At 44.9% G+C, this 19675-nt stretch overlaps 1 protein-coding gene across 2 annotated transcripts in view; it reads left to right on the top strand.

Annotated features, from left to right (window-relative positions):
• Positions 1-19675, top strand: part of GREB1L (growth regulation by estrogen in breast cancer 1 like) — a 229529-nt gene that overhangs the window by 22451 nt on the left and 187403 nt on the right. The window contains exon 1 of one of the 2 annotated variants that reach the window (XM_019546862.1): positions 14602-14671. The exons of the other annotated variant lie outside the window; for it this stretch is intronic. The gene's annotated coding sequence lies outside the window, so the exon portion shown is untranslated. Of the gene's footprint in view, positions 1-14601; positions 14672-19675 lie in introns of those variants that run through there. 2 annotated transcript variants of the gene reach the window in all.

Below are 19675 nucleotides of genomic sequence, written 5' to 3' on the forward strand. Positions count from 1 at the left end.
AGTCTCTTATTCACTTAGCACCTGTTACATAAACACTATGCAAGCCTCCAGTTGGCATATGCGAACATGGCCACCTATTACAAAAGGTTATAACATATAACAAGTGCGAAATAATTACAACATGCCCCCCTGGCCATGTGAGCCAAGTGGCTTACAACAAATAAGTAAACAAGCTGCTACAATAATGATAATAGATATGGCAAAGAGAACATTGAGCAGCTTTGAACATTGGGGCTTCTCCCTTTACTCAACACACTCTAGACCCTAAAGGGAAAATGGGGCTGAAGCCCAAACACTCAAAGTGCAATTAAACAGGAATCCTAACATGTCTAGTTCTATAAGTGACAAGCCCACATAGGTTAAGACAGACATTTCAAGGTAACTGTTACTATTAAACTTAAGTAGTTAAACAAAAACGTAACTTGGCTATTGAACAACTTTATAATGCGCTTTGCCTCATTTCTTGGGAGTTAGCATTCATCTGGGGAAGGTACTTGTGAAGTGTAATGAGCATAACAGATGTAACCTGACATCGGATACAATGAACAACTAAGCCAATACAGCTAGGCCCAACTAAAATAACAATCAAGACTGTAAACAGGGGGGTTAACAGATTTACCAACCACGGCGAAAGTCGAAGGTTAAATAGTGATTCGAATGTGCTTGTTCGCCAGTTAAAAGGGGTTTGAACGATTGTGCGTGTGTCTTCTGCTACCTTGCGGATTTGGTTGATAGCTTTGGAGAGGGGTTCCGAGGCATTATAAATGACGAGACAGCAAGTCTCGTGTGGTGCAGTGAGGTTCAATGTTGCAGAGAACCCACCCTCTTTAGCTAGCATGAAATCCAGTACGAGACGGTTTTGGAACGCCATTTTAGAGGTGTCCTGCAACTGTCGATTAAACACTTCTAAAGCATCTGCCGTACCGTTGGCGAGTCTTGCTAACAATTCTAAAGTCTGCAACTGCTGAATGGCTAAAGCGGAGGCAGAAGTGCCAGTGGCAAACATACTGTATAGAGTCCACCCGGTAGCAAACTTTCTGCGCTCAGTGTGGGTCATACTGGACCAGAATTTTGATTCCCCCATGACACCTGTGATTTGGTCAGTGGAAACTATGTTGCGGCGTTTCCGAACGCTATTTGGGAGCATGAGCGGGGCAGTCCAATAAGTGACATTGGAAAACTGATAAGGGCATAGGGTAACCTGGACCAAAATACAGCAGACGTTTGAATGATATGGAAAATGACTATATAAAATGGCCTGGGTTGAATTTTCATCCCGTTGGCAGTAAAACATGGTGTCGTTGGGAGCTGGAATTAGCCCCACTAGTGGGGGGTGCTTCGTATTATAAAGGGCTAATAAGGACTTGAGGTCCAGGCTAAAATGGTTGGTAAAGGTTTTAAATGCTTTGCGGTGAGTAGATAAACCGAAATTACTCTCTATTGTCATAAAAACTTTTGTGGAGAATAGACGGAATGCTGTAGCATCTTCAAAAGCCCTCCTTGACGTGGACGTTTTGAAGGTACATGGAATAGTGTGACACCCTGGCCAAAAACACTGGGTGTCAAGGGTAGAGAGTTTAACTTTTACCATTCGTAAAACGGCTTGAGGAAGTGACGGGATAGGGTAACATTTTTGGGGTCGGGCACGATGGAGTGCAGTGCTCCCCAAGGTGGCTCATGGGTAAGATTAAAGCAACCCTGTGGCACATCTTGGACTGTGCAATTAATCGGGTGGGTACCATTCCACTTCCATGCATAAGTGAGGGTTTTAACGGAACATGTCGTTTTACAAGCTAAGTAGTGGATAGTTTCGTTACCAGGGGAATTACATGTAAAACTCAGAAATAACTTTGTGTAATTAACAGGGATAACGGCTATACTAAAGGGGCTATCTGCAGCTGAGGTGGCTGCATGGGCGCAAACCGAGCCTGACGTGTGTCCAGTGAGTAACATCCACTCCTGTGAGGTGTGGAGGAATATGTTGTCCGCAATGGGTAATGGGGATAAATCTAAACTCTGCTTTGTGCGTTTTGTAAAGGAATGCATTACAATGATATTAGTTAACAACAAAAAATAAATCAAAAAGAGTAACCATAGCTTCTGACGCGGGCGTGGGGGTACACTCAGTCCCGATGTGGGGGCGGTTGCTCCCGATCCCCTTGGTCTCCCCACAAGTCTCACCCATAGCCCCACAAATGACAGGGGCAGTGCCCGTGGGTCTTGCGGGGGCAGCGTGATGGATGGGCGGATGAGAGGTTCGGTATCGGCCTCCTCGTCCTGTCGATGGGCGGACATCGCGAAGGGTTACCTGACTTAGAAAATAAATGATTGTTAGCTTAACAAAACACTGCGAGGCTTTAGCCAGTTGAAATGTACTAAATGCTCGCAATCATCGGCTGAGTTGATTAAACGGAGCTTGTAGGTATGAGCTAAAGCCGTGGGTTCAACGACCATGCCAGGAAATGTGGGTGGATACTTGGTTGGTGTCGAGGTGGGGAAGGCGACCCATATGGGGTCCCTGGGTTTAAAGTCTGGGTCCCATCCTTCTCGAGCCTGAAGAGGTCCTACTGCCCAGAGATTTTTTTCCACTGTTGAGGTTGAGCAGGGGTTGTGAAAGCACTTTCGACCATCCCTTGAAATCGGTTTGTTTCAGTTCCAATAAGAGTTTACGCTTTAATTCTCCAATGGCGCGCTCCATGATGCCATTGGACTGGGGGTGATATGGTAGATGTATGTGATGACGAATATTGTGCGTTGTGAGAAAGTTGCGAATGTGGTGGCTGTTGAAAGGTGGCCCACCATCAGATTGTAGTTCCTGTGGAGTCTGCCATTGAGAAAATTGGTGCAACAGAGCTTGAGCACAACAAGGCCCGTCGGTTCTAGTCATAGGAATTGCACCGACCATACGGGAACCGAGGTTGACAATGACAAGCGCCTTGGGATGCTGGCGTGCATTGGGAAGCGGGCCCATTAGATCGACCTGCCAAAATGCCCCAGGTTGGTGTTGCTCAGCGTTATAAGCTCCCTGGAAACATTTCTTTCTAAAAGGTTTAAACTGGGCGCACTGGTGGCAGGCTTGAAGCACGCGTCACCAATTGCGTCGTGTGGGTAGGCCGTTATGGGTAGTGTATTGCCAGCCGCCTACATTATGATAACGCCGCATGGTAGTGTCTGAACCGGGATGGCCCCATAGGTCATGAAGCCATTTAAGGTATGGATCGCAGACCGGTTTTAGTGACCTATGCACCGCCGCGGCTGGATGGATACCGTCATCAATGTAATCGTGTGACGTTGTCTTTGGACCTAGAGCTAGCCAGTCATCAACGGTCTGATGTAATGGGTCAGTGTTTGGCACATAAGAGTTAGTATGTCGGATCATCGGGAGATAACTCGTGTGTGGAGTACTTCAAAGATGTCATCCCATTGGGAGCGAAAATGTTCTGGTTCGGCTGCTCCCATAAGGACATCACAGACCCAGCGGGAATCCAGGACAAGAACCACCGTTGTAAATGGCTGGTCATGTGCAATGGCGATGTGTTTAAGTGTGCCGATGGCTCCCCGCAGCTCAAGCTCCTGCGCTTGATGCGTAAGAGGTGCGTCTGGTGTGTCACGCCAGTCAGGGTTTGCCCATTCTATGTGGCTGGCAGCACATAATGAACACTCCCAAGCAAACCTGCCACTGAATTGTGACGTACCATCACTGGCCACGTTTCCTGGAAGCGAAGTCCTGTACAAGATAGGACGGGAAAGAATAGTCGGGGTGACGGTGGCACTGTCGTGACATGCCCACACAGCCCAGTCGTATTGGGCGTGTGTCACCAGCGTGTGCCAGGTGGAAGGAGCCCCATGGAAGTCTCCCGGCATTTGCGTAGGATCGAGGTGTGTGAGTAGGGTGGCACCTGGACCGTAGAGTTCATGAACACTATGGTGAAGATGATGTTCAGACGCCAAACGTAGGCAGAGCAATAATTTGCCCAGGTGTCCATAACAATGTTGCTCCTTATGCAGGGTCTGGTTAAGAAATGTGGCCAGGCCCTGAGACGTATGCGCTGTGGCCCAAAGATGTGTAGGGGTCCAACCAACGGTGACGCAAAGTGGTGTCGTTGGGCTAAATGGCACTAGCGGTGTGGAAGTGGCGGCTTGGATAAGGTTGTGGACTCAGCGGTTATCTTGCCGCGTCCATGGCTGATGATTTGTCATCCTCTTTCTCAATTGGCGCTGTAACATCGCAAGTGTACCGAGGTGTTCGGGCGCAACGTGATGGCAGAGCCAATTGATGCTGCCTAAGAATTGTTGGGCTTGCTTTGGTGTGGGGCCTGTCAGAGGCTGTATCCCCTGGTGGGGTGGGCACTGCAGCTGGCGATGCAACGCGACCCTGAGGAGTATATTGAGTGCCCAAAAATACGCAGCTGGCGGAGGGTTCCAACTGGGACTTGGCAATGTTGATGTCCCATCCTTCCTCTCGTAAGTGGTTGACGAGGTCAGCGGTGACGTTTAATGAGTTCTGATGGAGTTCCCATGACCAAGATATTGTCTACATAGTTAAAGAGTTTCACGTTGCAGTCGGAGTTGGGAAAACGCTGAAGGGATTGATTCATGGCAGCTGTAGCAAGCGCAGGTGAGTTACAATAGCCCTGAGGGCAAACCCTCCAGCAGAATATACGACCTTGGATGCCCATACACAGGACTCCCTCAGGATCAGGAAGAGGGAGGCTGAAGAACATATTTGACAGGTCACTGGTGGTAGCAGTCCAGGAGCTTTGGGCCATGACCTGTAAGAGTTCCGCTTGGAGGTCCGGTAATGTTACGACCAGAACAAGCTGGACTAGGTCTGAGCATTTATTGGCTTGGCGGTAGTCAACAACCAGGTGAGCTTCAGAGGGATTTTTCGGTTTAGGTATTCCCCAGCCAGGGGATACATAATGGCTGTACTGCACTGGCTCGATTTTTTTTTTTTCCCTCCGCCGTAAGGTTGTCGAGGAGAGTAAGCAGCGTTGGGATCAGGTGAGGTTTGGTACGGATAGGGGTGAACCGCCACGGAGGGGCTGTCGGGTCTTTCAGTCGTGGTGTGAACAGAGGTGGCAGACGGGGTACGGCTCCGGTGACTGGGAGGGCACTGCACATGAGATCCTTCATGTGCAGTGCTCGCAACTCGGACACGCCGAGCGGATTTAGATGTCCCAATGTGGCGACTATGGTTATTATTGGATTGCCGAGACGGACCTTGGCTAGCGGGACTGTAGAGGTGGCATTAATGCCAGCAACATGAATGGTGCATCGAGTGGGAGTATGGGGGGTGATGGCAGGGTCGACGACGGTAATCTCTGTCCCGGTATCTAACAAGAAACAGATTGGCAGTTGTTGTCCCGTGATGGGGTGAACAACTGGTACAACTGCGTAGGGGTGGGAGTCCAAGGTGGTGTTGTTAAGCACTTGGTAAGAAGGCTTTTCCAAGTTGCCGATGTCTTGTGGCTGCGGAGGATCACTAATATTACTGCACCGGCAGGCGCTTGGATCTGCAGTATCAGCATCCACCCCTACTAGTTTTTTGTCTTGGGAGTAAACTGAAAGCCAAGCTTAACCGCTAGCTGTCTCGTGATTTAGGAGGAACCCAAAACGGGCACGTTCCTCCGGGGTGCATTCAGGATACCGATGTGGCGCTTCACAGACAAAATTGGTGATTTTGGCTGGCAGGGCTTGTGCGGGGTGTGCTGGTGCTGTGTGTTCATGCTGTCGTTGTCGTCGCCGGCATTGGAACTGGTACAATGCCACAAGTGGCTGATGGTGAAGAGAGCTAGCTTGAAGCTCTGCGAGCTCTGGATTGTCGGCATAGATGTCAATCATGGCTTGTAGAATCGCCGGGGAAATCTGAAGTTGGAGAGTGTCCTTGCAATGTCGCTGAGGCCATGGGTCGTAACTATGATGAGGTTGTTGTGTTGGTCGATTGGGTGATACCCCTGGTCCGGTAAGTGTGGAATCTGGTGGCTTGGAGGAGGTGGGTATATCATCGTCGGAGTGATGTTCATCCCCATCGTCATCATCGCTATCGCCCTTGTTTCCTGATCGGGTGAAAACGGATACGCCGGCATCAATTGTTGGGCACCTCTTCGGGATAGAGAAATACACTGCGCCGGCTAATGCGTTGGTAAACGGCTGTGAATGCGGAGCGTGGGCTGGTTGGGCCCCCTCATGCGCCTGATGTGGCTTCTCGTGAATAGCTTCTGCCACTAGGGCAGGGAGTGAAGTAGGCCACAGGGTACATGCAATTTCCAGGACATTGGATCCGGGCAGGAGTCCTAAGCTGTAGCTTTCATGCATGGTCAGAACGACAGCCTCCCGGTGGCTGAGCGTTTCATGACCACATTCCAAAACCAGATGTCCTAGCCACTGGGTTGGCGTCTCATCGCTTTGGCAGGCTGTCCTGCTTATAAGTTGATTCATTTCGCCACGATCACGGTCTCTGGTGGTTCGCTTGGTGATAATGTTGCCATCGTTGCCCTGGCGGGTCTTCACAATCTCAATAGGATGAACCTGAAGCGGGGGTGGGGTTGGCACGAAGTTTGGCGCTGATGGAGGAGGCGCTAGAGGAGGAGGCGCTGGAGGAGGAGGACAAGTCTTGCCCCACCCTTCAAGGAGTGGCGGATATAGTGGCGTCACTGATGGAGGTGGTGCCTTGTCCCCTAAATATGGTGGTGGGACGGTAGGCAGAGTAGGGGGTGGGGGCTCCAGTTTGTCTCCACTGCTCGGCCGTTGTTGAAGGGCGCCATCTTTGCTACCGCGGCTCATGGTAACGACTGCCACTTCGTAATCATTCAAGCGGTTATGGGTGGATACGAGGGTTTCAAGACAAGCATGCAAACATGCAACTTTCTTTCCCTTCCTTTTCCCTTCTTTCAATGCCCTGAGGTCTTCAGCTAGGGCATGCAGCCGCCGGTGACTAACGCTGCAGGGGATCGTGAACGGAGAAGGGGGAGCGATTCCTTGCAAGCACCCCTTGTCACCCGCAAGCGCTGCGATCGCTTCCACGCAACCGTCCCACTTTTGGGAGGGGGTGGCATCCCATTCGGGAGGGGGGAACTCGCTGGCTACGGCGACCTGCTCCCCTTGGGCTGACGGGATAGAAAAAGCGACTGCGGGATCTCTTGATATGCAGCCAAGAGCACGGCCCGTAAGACGAGCTTCCCAAGGTCTCCTGGGGTCTTCCCCAAGCCACACGCAAAATACTTGGGTCCCGTCATTATCAGTGTGGCTGGGAGCCTGATGAAATTGCAGATGGCGCCAAAGTTCATCAGCGTCCACAAGCTGCCTGCAGCCGGACGCCCAAGGATATGCCTGACAGTGGGACTGATCATCCCTGTCATGATCTGCAGCCGACCATCCTGTTCATGATGCCATGTTACAGGATCTTTCAATAGTCGGGCTTACAGCAGATCACGCTCTGACGATGTTATAGGTGGTCAGGCTTAACTTTATTGATGAAACGTTAAACAAAACGGAATCAATGGTGTTATGTCCACCAGTGAGCACGCACTCACCGACGTCTCACGCGCCCCAGTGATGCGTGAGACTGCTGTCGTGTTCTGGCAAGGTGTTTCCGGGGTTGGTCGCCGGGATCAGGCGGGTCTGGCATCCTCCCCTCCAGCTGGCCGAGCTGAAGGTTGCTCTGAGTTTGAACTGATCCGTGACTACGTTCCATCAGGCGCGCAAAGACCCCAAAGTTCGTAGTGCAATGTCTTTTATACCCTCAGTGATGCAGGGCAGTCTAATCGTGTGCGGCACTTCTTCATTGGCTCGAAGCGGTGACTGTTACATTACTGACAGACGCTGGACTTTCCCTTGGGAAACCCCATGTGGAAAATCCCAACCTCGTGTTTCTTCTATATTTGCAACCCTGGAGTCTCTTATTCACTTAGCACCTGTTACATAAACACTATGCAAGCCTCCAGTTGGCATATGCGAACATGGCCACCTATTACAAAAGGTTATAACACATAACAAGTGCAAAATAATTACAACAGACCTGAGTGCTCTGACCTGCTTGCCTGCTGCTGCTGCCAAGCAGCAGGGGCTGCACGCCATGGGGGGAGTGTGTGGGGTGGACACCCCCCACCACCCTCACATCCATAATCTGCCCAGCTGAGTTCTGTGTTCCTGCTGTCCCTTGGGGGAGGAATAGGAGGGGGTAGAGTTCCCCCCCAGCATGAAACAGAGTGTCCCCCTGCCCGCTCTCTGGGGCTGGGCAGATTCACATGGAGCCCCACCTCCCAGCCCCATGGTGGCAAAGGGCAGGAGAGGAGGAGGAAAAGTCCCCATCCAGCATGGAACAGAGCCCCCCTCTCCACCCTGCGGGACAACCAACCCAGCATGGCCCTGTTAAGGTGAAGGGGACAGGGAGAAGGGTTAAGTTTTCTTCCCTCCCTTCCCTGCAGCCGGGGTCTGCCAGGTCCAGGGGCCACTGCTGCAGCCTCCTCTCCTCTGCTCCCCAGTGGATAGGCTGACCCCAGCTGTGGTGGGAGGAGGGGAGAATTAACCCCTCCCTGCCCACTTCTCCTTAATGGGGCCATGCCAGCCAGTGTCTGCTAGGGCTGGTCCCTGCTCTGGCTAGAGAGCAGAGGAGAGGGGCCAGCCTTGTGGCTGGAGCAGAGAGGCCCTCCCCCCAACAGCCCAGAGAGCATGCCAGGATGCTAGGGGTGTCTGGTTTATCTTAAGCCAGAAAGGGGTCTGGGACAGATATTGCATAAACTGGTTTGAGCCAAATCAGTTAAGTCTGATACTACGTTCAGCCAGGTTTCTCAAACCAGTTTTGGCTGTTTTGATGCAGGTTTATGTGCACTGAATGTCTGTTCTGTTACAAGTTTAAACCAGTTTCTGGTCACTTAAACTGGTTTATGTGTAATGTCTGTCCCTAGCCTAAGGGAGCAGCTTCTCAGCATGTTGGGAATAGAGTTGGGGACTACAATAGTATGCTCCCACCTGAAGTGGCAGCCCACAAGGGCTTGAAGTGGAACCCAGTGTCCCTTTCCAGCCTTGTCAGACCCATGAATGTCATCTTTAGTATCAGACTTTTTCTGTATCCACTGCTGCCTTGTGAGTGCAGGTTCACAACTCCTTATTTTAGAAGAATAGGACTGGGTGAACTGGTATTTGCAAACATCAAAGAAGCAGATGTTTTGCTTTCTGGAGAGGCAGCAGGTGCTGGCTAAATGCAGGGGACTGTGGAAGTGTTTGAATGCCAAGTTGGAGGAGCAGAAGGAAATATTCCCTGATTATAGGTCAGGCTGCAGCTGTTGGTATCTGGGGCCCTTACCCAGTGCACTGAGAGCAAGTAAAGAAGTGTTCAGGCTTTACCATGTTAGTTGTTACTTCTTCCTGTTGCTTGGGGCAGGGGCAAGGATTAGGGCTTATAACACCACTGCCTATTCTGGCACCCACAACCCTTTTCCATTATTTATGATGTCCTCCTTCCTTGGCTCTTCTTCCTTTGAGGCAGAGTTTGGGGGTGGGGGTTGATCATCACCGCCTCCAAGACTGTTACGGAATCTGGAACGACTTATTGTCAAAAACCTTTGTTTTTGTTTTATTATTTATTTATTTATTTTAAACAAACCCTCTTTTCTAAAACAAAGGAGTGGGCATTGTTTATTATATCCATTGCACTTACTCCTCCCTTGGGCAAAGTGAGAGGGGTTTTATGTACCAATGACCCTGATAAATATGCTGGTAGGACTGTCTGGTGAGCTTGCCCAAGCTGGACAGGTCAAAGGGTAGGGGCTGACACAAAGCAGTTCACTGGCTGCCCTCCTGTTAACAACTTATCTTCATTAAAGAGCAATTCCAGCAACAGCATAACTTCTACTATTGATTTATGAGTGAGGTTACAGTACATTTATCCAATATCTTCCCAGAAATTCCTTTGCCCATGCTCCCCAAGCCACACAAAAATCCCAGGCATACATTCCACATACCTAGATTGCTGCTCCTACCTACGCTGAAACCAGAGACTAGATGAGAGAGAAAAAATTCTGTATAAACCTTCACAGTATTTAAAGAAAGCAGACCTTGTACAGTATTTTTCATTTACTTTTTTGTGTGCTGCACTCACCAGTAGCATAACTGAAGGGGACAGCAGCCCTGGGTGCTGCCTTTGTGGGACTACAAAAGCAGTTGTTGCTGCAGTGGTGGTGGCTGATTGCGCTGCCACAATGGCATGGCAGAAGTGAGCGCTGTCCCAAGCAGCACATGGCAGCCTTGAGAGCAGATCTGTATTACTACACTTCTGATGTTCACAGAACCGGTCCAAACATAAACAAAGGGAAAAGTATCTTTCCTCGCAAAAACTTCTCTCCATCCCCAGCATGTTCAATGGAGCAGCAAGAAATTATTAAACTACATGTGGTGCAAAAAGATCTTACTCTTTTACAGTATCTTTGTGGGGGGAACCCTGAGATTAAATGGGAGCGAAGGAGTGTTTGTTTTTCTATTTTGTTAAAAATAATCCCTGCCTCCTTGTTTCTTCTCTTACTTTTCCTATCTTTCTCCAAGGAAAACTTACTGTATGAAGGGACAGTTTTTAAGAAGAGTGCAACTTGCTCCAGAGATTCTATAATGTCACTATCCTGTTCCTAGAAGTGTATTGTCATGTATCTCTCTAGTAGCCACAGCAAGGGTATTGCTTTCAAACAGTTCCCTGTAATATCTAAGGTCATCCTTAGGAGTTGGCTGTTTGTCTAGGTCATCCTTGCTGTCCAGCCACACAACCTCCTCAGAGTACTTGAAAGTAGTTTCTTATGAGTGGCCAGTGGAAGGGTGACGGGGAACTGGCAGGAAGCTTGTGTGGGACATGGTTCCTGGAGCTATGGACCTTGATTCTTTGAAGCTTGTGTGGAGCCATGGACCTTTAAGCATAGACCTGCCGCGTTGGACCTACAGAAGTTCCAGCACTTGAAAAGTAGTACTCTTTTATGCCACTTTGTGGCGCAGCAGTTTAAATGATTTCTGCAGCTGTCTAAGGTTGCAATGCATTGTACAGGGCTGCCTGACATGGCTGCAGAGCCTTCTGGCTGGTGACAACAGGGTTTGCAGCTCTACATCTCTCCTCACAAGCAGGCTGAGGCAGTGAATCAAACAAGGGATGCTATTGCAATACATAGCCTTTGTGGCATTTACTTCATTGTCTGTTGTCACAAATCCAGCAGAGGAGCTGAGGAGTGTTAAGCCATTTCTGAATGACAGTATGTACTTTGTCCCAGAAGTTCCAGGTGTGTGCTGTTTTTCAAATTGACATGCAAAATGTGGCATGCCATTGAGTGAGGGTCTGCTGCTGATCTTTAGGCTGTTGTTCCTTGTCGTAATGTATTAGACACACAGTCAATTTTCTGACTATTGGTCTACATAAGTGGTGGTCAGGTGTGCTTGCCCATCTTCACAATTACCCAGGCTGCTGTACTACATTTCCCATAGTTGCATAGAGAGTTGATGCTGGCCTTTTTGGAAAATAGGAACAGCCTGGGATCTACCACCTGAAGAAAGCTGCAGTTTTAAACCATGTCAAGCCTTTGCTCTGTGTGTGGGAGAAAGGAAGCATGTCCAAGACGAGCATCCTCTCATATTCTGTGGCTAACTTAATATTTTTGACTACTCTGAACATATTGTTTGAATCTGTAGAGTGATGGTAGAGTCCTGATCAGCCTCTCAGATAGTAGCTGTGGGAGTGAAGGGACAATGTGGTTGCTTGAACTGCTTAAATAAAAAAGTTTGAATCTTTTATTCAGGACTGAGGCAACTGCTGCTATGTAGTCTCTTTTTCATTTTACACAACCGAGGGAGGGTTACAGCATGGTGTCATATAGTTTAAAACTAACCCATAATGGGCACGTGGCTAGTCAGACACAGGACAGAACATGATAGACTACTGGGAAACTCCAATTGGAATATAAAAACTTGGAACAAAATACATAGTATCTTTTTTTTCCAATCCACAGTTGTTGTAAAACTGCATTTCAAAATCATTAGTACAAATTATCACTGTTTTTAAGTTTTGACAAAAATAAGGTTTGTGTTAAAAAAAACTGCCTTTTTTTTTCTTTTTTTCTTTTTTTTGAGACTGAAATGAAGGCCATAAGGAAAGCCTATGATTAAGTTGGGATTGAAACTTGATTTCCAAAATCTCTAGCCAGTGTCTTAAATACAAGAGGTCTGAATAGTCCTGATTTATTTAGTACATGGCTAGATATTGCATGCTCCATCCACTATATGCAGGAGTTCAGTAATGTATTTGCAGGTCTGTTCCGGCTATCTTAATGATACATGTAGTATCTGACTTCTTTAGAAATGTTTTATAGTTATAGGTAAAGAAGTCCCATAAATGTGTGTGAATAAAAGATTACTTGGAGCTTCTGGAACATTTAATTTACTTTGAGATAGTTTAAAATGACGACTTTTCCCAGATCCTACAAAGTTTAAATGAGTTTGATAGAATTTTGTCTGCAGTTCTTCACCTTGAAACCTGGTCAAAATGAACCTGATGGCATAGATTAGAAATAATTTTGTTGAAATGAGGTTTGACTAGTTTAAATGGCATCAGAAGAGGATCTACAGAGTGTAAAATGGGTTTTATATGCTGCTTCTGGTGAGTAGGCACCAGTGACTTAATTTGTAATATGTATACCTGTGTAAAATGGATATAAAATAACTGCAGAAGGTTGCAAATAAGTGGAGAATCTGGCTCAAGTTCAAATTGCTTTACCATAAAATACTGTTGGTACCATTTCAAGGGAAAAGTCCTCACAGTTAATTTTTGCAGAAAGCAAAGGGAGGAGTAAGGTTAACATCTGCCTTCATTGCTGCCCCACTACTCCTAAACATCAGGGATTTTTCAACTTGCACACCTTGTACCTCAGAATCAAAATAAGGGTTTCATAAAAAGAAAGTAAATCTTTCTTTTTCTTCCCCTCACCCCTCCCCTTTCCCCCCAGAACCACTGCTAGATTTCATGTTTATGGTTTTTAAATCAATTTTCTATGTACAAAATTCATCTGAAAGGATAATCGCTTTGGTTTGCCATGTGAGCATGTACGTGTAGTTGATTGTGCATATATGACTGTACCATTTGATGCACTGCTTTGTGTAGGTCCTTTCGCAGCATCTAACATCAAAGTGAGCTCAGGGGCATGAAAAAATTAAGTAATACATCTCTAAATTAGTCTATAAGATGCAAATCTGCCATGCTTATAGCATTCCTAGTGTGGGTGAATTGGCTGATATTTTGAAATGGTGAATTCCTTGTAAATGCCTCTTTAGTAATTGGAACTGAATCTAGTATAACTCATTTACTTGTTTTAACTTGTTTGCTGCTTTTTTAAATATGCTTTCCCAATTTCTTTGTCAAGAAAAGGAAGGATGGTTTTGTTGGTAGGCTATGGGCAATAGGAAGCTCTCTTCACTGTTCTGGTGTTTGCCACAAATCTGACAGAACCTCTTAATTAGTTGGTTCAGTTTCTCCATCTGTAAAATTAGAATAAGTCATTACTGAAAGTTAATCAATGTTTTATGAAGTGAAGTACTAGGGTTACCATAAGCCCACGTTTTCCCAGACATGTCCTCATTTTGATCTCTGTCTAGATAGTTTTGTGAAATAGGAACCAATGTCTGGGTCTCTGCTCTGCTCCACTAGCGGGAGCAGGGGGAGGATGATTGGAGGCAGGGGTAGTGCTGGAGGAAGCTGTCTGGGCACCAGGGCTGCAGCAGGGCAGGGGAGGTGCCTGTCTCTCCAGTGTGGGGAAGGGGCTGGGGGAGTCCTCTGAGTGCAGTGGGGAGCTCCATGTCTGGGCTCGTGCCTCTGGTCATGTGGGCCAGGCGGCCACAGGAAATGCTGCCTGGGTATGGTGTGGCTGGGCTGCCAGGCGCCATGCTGGAGCCCCAGCCCAGGGGAGGGGGTGCCCTCTAGACTTTGCCAGGGCCAGATGTGCACTGCCATCATCGGCATAAGTCGGAGCTGCTGCGCTCACACCTAATCTGGATGGGGATAGCTGGGGGCTCCCTCCAGCAGGCCTGGGGGGAGCAGGGGGCTGTGAGTTGGGAGTGAGTGGCACCAGCAGGGGCCAGGGAGGACAAGGGACTGTGGGTTGGGAATGAGGGGCACTGGCAAGGCCAGGGGACTGAGTTGGAAGTGAAGTGTCTCCCCAACAGGTGTCTTTTTTTTTTTGGAACTGGAAATGTTAACTCTACAAGTACAGAAGAGCCAGTGAATACCATTCCTTGGGTGAAAAAATTCTTGTAGGGGTATGCTGGCTTTTTCCTCTAGTAAATTAATTTAGAAGGAACCTGTGTGCATAACACATTTGAGTTCAGCAGTTAGAGACGCTGTATTTTGATGGTATAAATTGGGGTACAGGAATTTAAATTTTTGTTAATTTATCAGACTAGTTGGGTGCAGATATTTGGGAAGCTCTCTCACTGGAGAGAGCTGTTCTGTTTGGCATGGCTAATCAGGAGTGAGGCTGGAATTGCACATAGCTGCCATTCAGGTTTTGTTTCAAAGTCCAAGGACCTACTGGGAAAAACAAAAAGCTAATGAAAGCTGACTGTATTTCAACCCAAATCCTGTGGAATCTGAAATGGTGTCCTGACAGTCTGTGTATTCTTATTCTCCTACATTCTCGTGGTTACTAAGGTAACAGGTTTTTAGAGGCTTTACATCTTCATTGTCAAGTATTTGCTACACCTATTGTTGCTGTTTGCAGATTAGGGCAATTCAAACAATGCCTTTTGAAATGAGGTCTAAAAAATACAAAAAGGAATATAGTGGAAATAGACGTAATGAATCAATTACTCTCCCCCCCTCCTTTTTTCCTTTTTTCTGTTCTTTTATCACTTTAGTGTATACATTTTAGAGCCTGGGTCCGTTTTTTCCATACTGTATTGGATGGGATAGAATGAGAAAATAATAATTTTAAACATTTTGAATTCTACATTGAAGATGTGGTTTAGCTAACAATCGTGGCAGTGTATATTCTCAGTAATCCCTATGGAATTTATATTTTCCTTTCAATTCTCATGGAAGACTTTGATATAACAACATGGAATTTGCTGTCTTTAGAAATGTAGTCAACTTCTGTAAAGAAACATGCAGCTTGATGCAAGTACCTTATGTTCATGATGTTATGGCAGAAACATTTGTGTTAATAGGATTTTAGCAATTTGTAATTCGTGGTGATGGCTATTGCTTATTATAGTTATAATGCACTGTGTCCCTAGCATAGGAGGAAATCATGCATTCATTTAATGGAAAAACGGAGCACTAAGTGTTTTGGGAAAATTTAGATCCAAATCTGTATCTGAATTGTTTCGTTTTAGATTAATCTCTATTATGGAATTAAATAGTTATTTTCATCTGAAAAATCACATTAAACTGTAGAAATACCTCTGGTGCAATACTTCTAAGTAAAAAAGTAACCATTTTGTCTGATTTTTTTTTTTTTTTTTTTTTTTTTTAAATCAGTCCAGAACCCTGCAGTAGCCTAAAGGCTATAGGTGCTGTTGGAAAAGCAGTGATTTCAAGCAGAAACATGCTTACTCCCATCTGTTAGAAGCAGCTGAATATTGGGTTATGGAGAAAGCAGTCAGACTTGTTAGAATAGCTCCAAGCAGAAAACCTTTTATTGATTTTGGTTTCTGCTGGACCTCAAGCAGCTTTAAAAGATTTACAAGAGTACTTGCACAACCAAAGTTAAACCTGTTGTTTCAGAAACTGGTAGAATTTTTTTACTCCTTTTGAGACACTCCAACTGCCAGAAGTAACTGGATTTCTTTTGAACTCGTGTCTGCTATGCCTTGTGGTTTTACCTAGTGCAAGTCATTTAAAGTTTCTGTGCCTTTGCTTTCCTTTTGTGAAATATACATAATACTGGTCTTCTTTGAAGGTGAACTGTAAAACTTAGTAAGGGAATGTCTGGGAAGAGCTGCTGGAAGTTCAGATACTAGATATATGAAGTTTATACATTCAAGTCAAGAAATACAAAATCTAAAATTTGAATTTATACTCAGCCTTTTTTCCTTCCTTCCCTATGTAAATTATGATACAAGTTAAAATTAGCACGTAGTATTTCTTTCCTTTATAATACATTGTTGTTCAAGCATGTATCTATAGAATTTTATAGCTGTTTGGCTGGTGCAGTTTATAAGATCATGAGGCAGCAGTTATGTGCTCCAGAGCTACTTGGCTCTGGGAGGTAGAAAGATGCTGTCAATTTGGAAGCAAAGAGTTGGGGGAAATGTAGAAGTTATTGTGGTTTCCAAATCATCTCTCTAAAGCTAATAAATTGCTTAAATTTGAGCCTTTTCCATGATCACTTATTAGGCCCATTAATTCCTTGAATCCCCCTGAGCTTTGCAACATAGTATCTATATATACACTCTCTGAGTTCATCATCAGTTGTGCAGCTACTAAATACATTGCATAAAATCCCATTATTAAGTCTTCCTCTGAACATTTGTCATATTATTTTAAAACCTTTCTTCAAACTTAGTGAAGTCAGTTCTTGGTTCCATTGAAGTTGAGAGCAAAACTCCAGTTGGCTCCAGTAGGGCTATAGTTTCACTTTTCTTCTGTTAAAGATAGTGTAAATTTATGAGAATTGTCCCCGGGTGAACTGGTGCTGGGAGTGGTTTAATTGGAAGCATAGACCAGAACAAATCCTGGTGACCATTATATTTTGACAGTTTCAGAAACTGAGGTGACCACAGGTTCTCCTTGGTCATTTTTGCAGTTATGTCAAGTTAAGCTGCATCAAGTTGCTGATGCCCACCTCCTTTTTGGAACTGATGAGGTTTATGAAGTTAGCTAGCAAAAATTGTGACTGTAGAGCAGAGAATCCCAGATTAGTTGGGTATGCCAGGTGCTTGGCATCAGAATAAGGCAGAATGCAGAACATAGGTTGAATTACCCCTTGTAATCATGGATGGAGAAAGTGCTCGCATAACACGTTGCTCAAATCTTGATTATGGGAAAAAATGCTTGTAGATGAAGAAATATGATGCACTTGGGATGGATTTTCTCTGTTTCTCTCCAAATCTATAGTCTTTAATTTGGTTAAATTAGATTCTTAATGAATTTATGCATTTATCAGGCACCCAGTCACAGTGGAATATGAACACATTTAAGGTCTGTATTTTTAAATACAAAAAATTATGTTAAAAGAGAAAGGTAGGAAATACAGATATTTCTGTAAGGTTCTAGAAGCGGTGCTAAATTGGTGGTGCTTGCATTTTTCTTTTTTCCTAGTTTTATGTAACACCTGATATCAGCAGAAATAAGGTATAGAGTTAATCAAAACACAAGAAGTGAAAATGCTGCCATGGTCTATGCTGCAGAATGAACATTGGTGGAATCTTAACCTTTGTTTCTTGACTTCAACTTTTTCCTAAAATGGTGACAGTAAAGTTAATAAAGTTTTAAAAAGGAAAATCTGTCTTGTAAAGAAGAAAGGGGATGGGGGGGGGGAGGAAATCTCTGCTTGTTTTGCTCTGTGGAGATTTTAAGATTCAAAGGTACCAGTGTTTAGCATGTAACAGATGTAAGTTTTACTGGGGCAACTTTGTAAATTTCTTATCCCAAAGAGCAATCGCTGTGGTGTTTTCATGACTCCAGATCTGCAGGATTCCACGTGAACTGGTGTGTGAAGAAGTGATATAGATCCCCCTTGCATCAACTCTGGAGATGATCCTTGAAAGTTAATACAGCTTGGAGCTATATTATCTTTCCTGCAGGCTCTCACTTTCTTTCAGAGTAATCCCAGAGAGGACAAGGAGAAGAGGCAAGAAGTGGCTGTATGTAGGGAAAAGTCTGTACCAGTGTTAGGGTGCTAAACGGGACATACTGGAGCTGTGGTGGAGGTGGAGGTTTCTGAATGAGTGTCCCTAATAAACAGTTGCGACCCCAGAATCCACAAGGATCTCGAGGGATTTCTATATTCTGTAAATGTAGACAAAAATGTCACAATTCTTCTGACCCTTGTGTCAAAACCAATTTTCATACATTGTACAGTTGTGCTGCCGCTCTTACCAATTTTTAAAAATCAACAAGTGCCTTAAAAAGTAGAATGTATTTTAATTCCTAGTTTAGCAGTGATCGGACACTACAAAAGAATTCCTCATTAGGCAGACAACATACATAAAGCTAAGTTCTACAGGAGAAATGAAGAAACATTTGGTATTAGGAGCTGGAAAATGTTTTTCAAATCTTAACTTCAGCAGGTGTTTCCAGTTCCATCTGTGGTACACAGATCAACATTGTACAATGGAGGCAGATAGTTTTACATTTAATGGATGTAAAACTAAAATATCACAAATCAATGAGAACACCTGTCAGAAAAAAGTTGCCTTGCAGCAGAGCAAATCTAATTTTCTATTAAATTAAATTAATGAACGTAAGTTAAGCCAGTGACATAAGGTGAACCATGAGAAAATCCAGTTTGCATGGAAAATGATGGTGATCCAGTTTAAAAAAAAATAAAGTTCAATGCGTGTGTGTATATACATATGCGTACACTGGACCTCTTTGAAAAAGGAACTGCTATTTATAGAAATTACACCTGAAATTAATTGTAGGAAGGGAAATTGAGTGTTTATCTCTGTTACAAAACTGCTTCAAGGATTTTTTTTCTAGAGATAACAGAATTAATGTTGGCTAAGATTCTGTGCTGTGCCTATTTGGATGTCGTCATGAAACTTGTGCAGGGAGAAGAGAAAATGTAACTTTAAACCTTGGGGGTCCTGCCTGAATTACTGGTCACAGCATAGCCTGAACTGCTGCAGTCTTGTATGCTCTGACTCACCCACTGATGCTCTCCTATGCATACTATGTGGAGGAATGGCAGAGGTGTCCTCAGAAGGCAGTCTTAATGTTATTTTCCACAATGTTTTCTCTGGGGAAATTTCTCTAGTAATAGGTCTTTTGATATGGAAAAAGTAAAAGTAAACAGATCAGTAAATGAGAATTTGTAGCCATTATCCTTAATTCTGATGATCCAGTTATCAAAAAATCATACTTTGAGCTATATGAAAAGATTACAACATCACACTATTTATTTCTAATGTAGTGGTGCCATGACTGGGGCTATAGGCACTGTTCAAACATGCATAAGAGAAGAACCTTAACTTAAAGACCTTTCAATGTAAATAAAGAAGAGAAAGGATCATTGGGGCCCACTTTTGGTCAGTATGAAGTCCACAGCAAGCCTTCCAAAAAGTTAAATGGATCAAGATCAGGCCTCGGTTCTCTAGAAAGACAAACCTCTGAATGGGCATAACATGAGAGATTGGTATGGAAGCATGTGTAATTCAAATAAAATATCTCATCCTAATAAACAATGAGAGAAATCTGAACATGTACTACCATAAATTTAATGACTATTCTGTAGCTACCCTCAGCAAAAATTTAATCCTGATGAAGTTTATGGCAAAATTCCTTAAGAAAAAAACAAATGCCATGGTCTGGATGGCAATTCTGAAGGCAGTATCATACGCAACTTTTTCTTAAAAGTCTGTTTTGTGCCTCTTCCTTGTCATTTAAAACTAGTGAGTAAATCCTGACTAGAACTTGTGACATTCACATTTGTTGTAATAGCCTTCTGTAGGTTTCTGTAAACGTGTTGGACCTAGATTCCTGCAGTTCCTT

Source organism: Crocodylus porosus, unplaced genomic scaffold (genome assembly GCF_001723895.1).
Source record: "Crocodylus porosus isolate Cpor-Errol unplaced genomic scaffold, CroPor_comp1, whole genome shotgun sequence".
Classification (NCBI taxonomy): domain Eukaryota; kingdom Metazoa; phylum Chordata; order Crocodylia; family Crocodylidae; genus Crocodylus; species Crocodylus porosus.